Below are 7,088 nucleotides of genomic sequence, written 5' to 3' on the forward strand. Positions count from 1 at the left end.
CCACCATTTGAGCAAAGTTTGTGATGGCTCGCCTAAGTTGGTTGGTTTTACCTATGGGAAAGTACTTCTCCAAGAACCGTTGTTATAATTGGTCCCAAGTTGTGATTGAATTAGCAGGTAAGGAATTCAGCCAGTGTTTGACTTTATCCTTTAATGAGAATGGAAACAATCGCAACATTAAGGCCTCATTTGTGAAATTCTGGATCCTCACTGTAGAGAAAATTTCCAGAAATTCATTCAAATGTTTGTAAGGATCATCATGAGTTAGTCCATGGAATGAGGGAAGCATTTGTATGGTGTTGGACTTAATCTCATAATGAGCAGTAGTGGTGTTGGGTAATTCAATACATGATGGTGATGTATATGCAGTGGGTGTGAAATAATCCTTAAGGGTCCAGTTAGGCACATTCGGGACATCTGGATCTGCCATCTCTAATGGCTCAATGTATGAATATGAATACTCAAGCCTAGGAACATGAGCAGAGGCCCTAAGTCTCCGAAGAGTCCTTTCTAGTTCAAGGTCCAAACTCCACAATTCAGGGTGACAAGAACGACGCCCGTGCATATACTACCCACACACACGCAAAAAGTTCCGACTCTGTGCACTAAATTATGAAAGCAAAATACCAAAGGGAGAAATACTCACAACGGTTTAACGAAAACGCTTTACTCGTCTTGCGGGTGCTTGACGTGTAGACGTTGTCTCCAACCTCTAATTGAGCTTCGTCTTCTTTTTTAGCACTTTGGTGCTTTGCTTGCGAGTGTTTGCTTCTGTTTACGCACTTTAGTGTTGCGATTTTTTATTTTTATTTTTAAAGGTCGGTTGCACTCCGCTTACACTTCGGTGATAGCTCCAATTTCAAACGCTCTGCACACTTAACAACACGAAAGCATAACATCCTAAACTAAAAATTAAAATAAGAATGTAACTTTAAATTAACTAACTTCGCCAGAAGTCCCTGGCAACGGCGCCAAAATTTGATGGGTCTTTGAACACACCAAAATTGAACACTAAACTACACCAAATTCTTTTAGAATAATGGCAAGTCCAAGTATCGATCCACAGGGACAATTGTGAAATTAAATTAATTTAATTGATAAATTCCTAAATTAATTTTGATGAAAAGAATGATTGATCATAACCGAATTTAATAACGAATAAATTAAACTAAATAATTAAATTATCAATTATAACTGAAAATGGATTTACTGAATTGGGGAAAAACCTAGGGCGAAGAGTCCACCACTAGTCACGTAAATAGGGTTTCAAATTGAAAACAATTATGTTATGGTTCGAATGAAATAATGCTTCGTAACTACAAGTTCAAAACATTTAAGAAGAAAATCATCACGCTCAATGTACGAGCACGAACCATCTCAAGTAGTATGAATCGTTCACTCTAAACTAAGGTAGTGATACGACTCGTCTCTGATAGTATGATTCGTCTCATACCTTGAATGTGAAAGAATAGAAAACTATTTTATGAAAAACATTCAACAATCACAGAAAACCGAATATTTGAAGAAACAATGGAAAATATATATATAAAACTTCTAAAACACCATACAAGTGTTCAAAACTTTACATAATTGAAAATCAAAAAGAAAAACCTATTACATGGCTAGGGTTTCATCAAAACCTTAGAAAAGGAGACTAGCCACTCATGGAGGAGTGGAAGGAGGTAGATGGAGAAGAAGCCACCATGGGAGACATGCTTGAAGCTTAAAGTTCCTCTTCTTTTCAAACCCTGGCCTCCCTTTCTTTACAAAATAACTCTAGAACCCTAATCCAGCCTTTTTCTTGCCTATTTATACTTCTGGTGTCTTTCCAAACAGGTTTAAAACATCTGGCACATTTTTCTAGAAAAGGTCAACGCACGTGCAGGAAAGTCAACGCACATGCAGACAAAGTCAACTCTCTCCAAATTCTCTCTTTCTGCCCATTTTATGCTCCGACTATGTACAACCTGATTGACATTCAACACACATAAAGTATACATGTTGGCAAGCAAGTGAAGTTAAGAGATCCTAATTAACGGCCTCAATGATGTACAATTCAGCCTTAATCATATATATATATATATATATATATTCTAAGAAAAGAACAAGCACATCGAGATCATCGATCTCTCACAATTTGTTGCTATTTTAGACTTAAAGTTGAAATGATCATTCATCAACTTCAGTTCATCACTCCTTGCAAATAACTTTAGCTAAAAATAAAATGATAATAATAATAATGATAAATCCATTCATTATGGAGTTTAGGTTTCTCTTTCATCTTTTCCAAGGAAATAGATGATTCTGATTCACTGACTTGTGCAATTAATCCTGGTTAAGAATATCAACGTAACATGTTGATAAGTGATCTTGAATAGAATTGACTTAACCTATATTAAATCTCCCCTCTAGCATGACTTTAAGAGCACCATATGCATATTTCATCGTAAAATTTATAATTATATGCATGTTTATGTCGATACTTCCAGCTATATCAGAACAAAATGAAAGGTGAGTTAGTTATAGTATATATGATTGTCTATAGTTAAATCTCTATATCTTATAGTATCTATATGGTTGCAAATTAGTAAAATTTTTAATACTCTAATGGTCGTGAGTATAGGGACAGCAAAATAAAAATATTCTTAGTCTAATTCTAGTGATTTGAGGTTAGAGCCACCACCATTGTGTTTGAGTCTGTTTAATATGATTTATTATAAGTTAAAAGTTAACAATTAAACAATAGAAATGAAAAGTATCATTCCTTAAACATTTAGAGAAAATCAATTATTTTTTTAATTATTTAAATTATTTTTACTTAATAAATATGTTATCATAATTAATAATAATAAGAAACAATTCAAATAAATTGCATTAACCTCTTCTATATCTTGTTTGCTTGAAATTCATATTTGAACAACCAAAGAGAAAATATACTATGATAATGTGAGCCATGACATAAGTCACTATTTAATGTCACCGGGTATTCTTGTTCACTAGTTTCTTAATAATTATTCATCAAACAATGGCAAGAAGTCATTTTTCAAGTATGTCCAAGTAGGTGGGGAAACAAGATAGTAAAAGAAAAATCAATGGCATAAGTCATTTTTCAAATAGATATAAATTTGAAAATCCTATAAATCAATGCAAACCTTAAGCGCCTTTATTCAAAGCAAGTGTAGAAAACACAAGTAAACCACTCAAAAGGGGGAAACAGAGAAAGGGGGGGAGAGACAGAGAGAGCGACAGACACAGACAGAGACTGTGAAAGAGAGGTCGAGCAAGAGAGAGGGAGAGAGAAGCCTGTAATACGTGTACAAAGCATTATATATACACAGAGACACACATTAAACATCATGTTCAAAATTTTGAATCAATTACAGCCACATTTGAATGAACCCTACAGCAACAATGTCAGAAATGAGGGAAACACAGAAAGGGGGAGCCAGAAAGAGAAAAAGCGATAGAGAGAGAGAGATAGAGAGAGACAGAGACAGACAAATAGATTATGTGAGAGAGCGAGAGACGAACGCACAGATAGACTGAGAAGCAGAGCGTGAAAGCGAGAGAGAAAGAGAAAGAGAGAACCTGTGATGTGCGGCTACGACGGTGGTGATTTGCGCCGGTAGCGGTGGCGGTGGCGGTCGCAATGTCGCCCGTACAGTAGGCTACAGTGAGGGGGACTGATTTCTATGAGATTTGGTGGTGTGTGTGTATGATACACTGTTGTGAAGTTGTGTGTGATCCACTGTTGCCTAGCAGATCAACACGCGCGCAGCAATAAAAGAAGTGGCACGCGTTGAAATTTCAACCTTTAGCGACTAATTTTATTCTTAGTCGGGAAAGGAATCAATTATGCCGACTATAATGCTTTGGTAGCCAAATATCACTCAACAGCAACGAAAATATTAGTCGTGAAACATCCTCTTTCGCAACTAAGTTATATTTTAGTCAAGAAAAAGCAATATTACAGATTAAATTTTTTTTTTAGCCTAAAATGTACACTAACGGCGACAAATATCCTATTTAGTCGCTAAAAAATTAAATTTTTGCCGACTAAATTGACATTTAGTCGCCAATTATACATATTTATCGACTAAAATATTTTAGTAGCTACACGTTGAACCAATGCCGACAAAATTAATTCTTAGTCGCCAAAAATACAATTTTTGGCGACTAAAAATGTTTTAGTCACCAAAGGTGCATTTTCTTGTAGTGGTTGCCAAGCCATAAATGCATATTGCTATCAGAAAAATCCCCATGCTCTTCGAGTGAGTTTGGAACAAAGAGTCATATCTATTTTGATACTCGATTTGAATGAAGCCAATCAGCAATGTAAGCCAAGCTATAAATATAGCATGGCATGCAACAACATGGGAGAAAGTGAATTCTCTTATTCTAGCAATAACAGGAATCAAAGATAAAAAATATGTATTAGAATCATCAAAGGATTTGAAAGAAGTAACCATTTTAGTTTTTATTTATTTATTTTTAAATGTAAAACTAATTTTGTTCTCAATTGTAGAACTTTGGCTGGATTATTTAAGACGGTAGTCGAAAGCTGGAACTATTTAGGTAAGAGATTGAAAATTAAAAGATAAAATAATAAAAATGTTACACTGACCTTTTTCGGTGAATGAGGAATTATTGAATAATGAAATAACAACCGAACAATACATGAGTTAAACAATCAATTAAAAGTATTTTTAATTATCTCCAAGAAAAATGTTTCATCAAATTACTAAGTAAAATATGAAAAATTATTACAAGAGTTCATAAGCTGTTGATTGAAAAATTAAAACAAAAAATAAACACTACATAAAAATAAAATAAAATAAAATAAACAATTGAATAAGTAAAAAACACACAGCATAATGAGATGCAAAGAATACCTTAGTTTCTTTTTTCCGACTCCACTCATGCCATCAAAACTTTCAACTTCTAAGTAAACCTATATTATTCCAAATGAAAAAAACAATTATAAAAGCATTTACTATTGTTTTGGGCAAATTACATATACCTCTCTCGAGGTTTAGCTAAATTACAGATACCCCTGAGGTTTCAGAAATTACAGATAGCCCCCTGAGGTTTATATTTTCATAACAAATTGCCCCCTGAGGTTTATATTTTCATAACAATTTACCCCCTAATTTGTTATGCAAATAGTACCTTCAGGGGTATTTGTAATTTCTCGAACCTCAAGGGGGTATCTGTAATTTTGCTAAACCTCGAGGGAGTATATGTAATTTTCCCTATTGTTTTTAAGTGTTGGAAGCTATTTACAATTCAGGACCAAAAAAATAGTGAACCTTAATCTAGACCAAGATAAACTAAAGCAAAGTATGTACATCCATAAGAAGAAAAACATGTCCAACAATGACAATGAAGTAGAAAAATTACCCGGAGATTGAGGGGACATGTCTCTCGTCCCTATTGAGTCCCAATCCTTTGAAATGATAAGCAATGTGATGAAGAATGGCTTAGCCAGGTGACCAAATTGCTCTAGTCTCTGTGTATATACAAGAACCCCAAGTTACATCAATCTATCAGGCAACTAATTACAAATCAAGAATTAAAACAAACACACCAACATGCAAAAAAATGTTTCATCAATCTCTAAATTATGTTTTTGTTAGATATTCATCTCAACTCTACTTGTTTCCATGAAAAGTATTTTTATATGAAATTACCTTTCTAACTTGGAAAGAGTAAAAACACATTGGTAAATATGTAGAAGAATTAACACGAACACACCAACATACAAAAAAATGTTTCATCAATCTCTAGGCCTCGTTTGGGAACAGGCTAATTTAGTAACTTTTTGGCTATTTGGCTAAAAAGGTAGGTAAAAAAAACTTGTATGTTTGGGATGACTTTTTGGCTAATTACGAAAAGATGTGCAAAAAGTAGAGAGAAAAGAGAATCTTTGACTTTTTGGTATGGGTTGTTGGCTTTTTGGCTAATTTAGTAACTTTTTGGCTAATTGGCTAAAATAGTCTCTTGCCAAACGAGGCCTAAATTATGTTTTTTTCTGTATACCTGACATGAAACACATTTTTATATGAAATTAACTTTCTAACTCATAAGGAGCAGAAAAGCATCGGTAATCCCTCCATTGGTAAAGCCATGGACTAATTTTATTATTATGATTACATATATATATATATATATGTATAAAATCCATTTCCAGCAAAACTTTTAATTCCCTCATGCGGTAAAGGATCTCAATCTATAAAATGATACCAAATAAATAAAACTGGGTTTTTTTTTCTTCCTGTAGAACCCTAACCCAATAGTTCTAAACCTGGGGATTTTTTTTACTGTTGAGATCGTTCGACAAAGAGAATAGAGATTGGTTTGGTGACTGTAAATTACCTGAAAATGCTTCGGATCTTTGATGACTGCTGCTCTACTTTGCAACGACAATTTGCTTTTCCTTCACCCTTGTATCCCTGGGTATGAGGCTAGGGTTTTTTGTTTGGGAGTTTCCGATTTATAGGATTTTATGAGTAAAAGAAGGGTAAATTACGTTTTGCACCCTTTTAATTATACTTATTTGTAAACTCAAACATATTAATCTATTTAATATTATTGTATAAATATATATTTTTTGAAAGTGGCTTGGAGATGGTTTACGAGAAATGAAAATGATATATTTTTATAGTTGAAATGATAAAAATGTACGGATTTATAATTGAGTGGAGTAAAGTAATATTCTTAGTGTAAAACCTTTCACTTTTCACTCCTATAAATTGACTTAAATTTATTTTCAATTTCTATTGTTTCAATTTGAATATTTTGATTTATACATTTTTAAGTCCATCTTCAATTTGACATTTCTGTTAATTTTCCGTATGTGTACAACTTAGTCTATGTTCGGACTAAAATAAAAATTAGATCAAATTACAAAGTTGAAAGTGTGATTCGATAGAATGTTAAGAATGTTTGCAGTATAGGTAAGCCATTTTAATTCTTGACTCAATTTTGTATTAAATTTAAAATTTAGTAAAAATTATACCAAAATACTTTTCCTTCTCGACTCAAATTTATATTAAATTAAATTTATTTAAACTTTTACCCAAACTAAA

General features: G+C 33.1%; 1 protein-coding gene across 7 annotated transcripts in view; it reads right to left on the minus strand.

The window, feature by feature from the left end:
* The window catches only part of LOC114307907 (uncharacterized), a 42,535-nt gene extending 35,972 nt beyond the window's left edge, over positions 1-6,563 (minus strand). For 2 of the 7 annotated variants that reach the window (XR_014329838.1, XM_082869259.1), the window contains exons 1-3: positions 6,376-6,563; positions 5,401-5,509; positions 4,893-4,951 (exon numbers count right to left, since the gene is read on the minus strand). The gene's annotated coding sequence lies outside the window, so the exon portion shown is untranslated. Of the gene's footprint in view, positions 1-646; positions 1,968-4,892; positions 4,952-5,400; positions 5,510-6,375 lie in introns of those variants that run through there. The other 5 variants (XR_014329839.1, XM_082869260.1, XM_082869261.1 and 2 more) reach the window with 4 other exon arrangements.
* Between the last annotated feature and the right edge of the window lie 525 nt (positions 6,564-7,088).

This window comes from Camellia sinensis, chromosome 5 (genome assembly GCF_055761805.1).
Source record: "Camellia sinensis isolate YWXY chromosome 5, ASM5576180v1, whole genome shotgun sequence".
Classification (NCBI taxonomy): domain Eukaryota; kingdom Viridiplantae; phylum Streptophyta; class Magnoliopsida; order Ericales; family Theaceae; genus Camellia; species Camellia sinensis.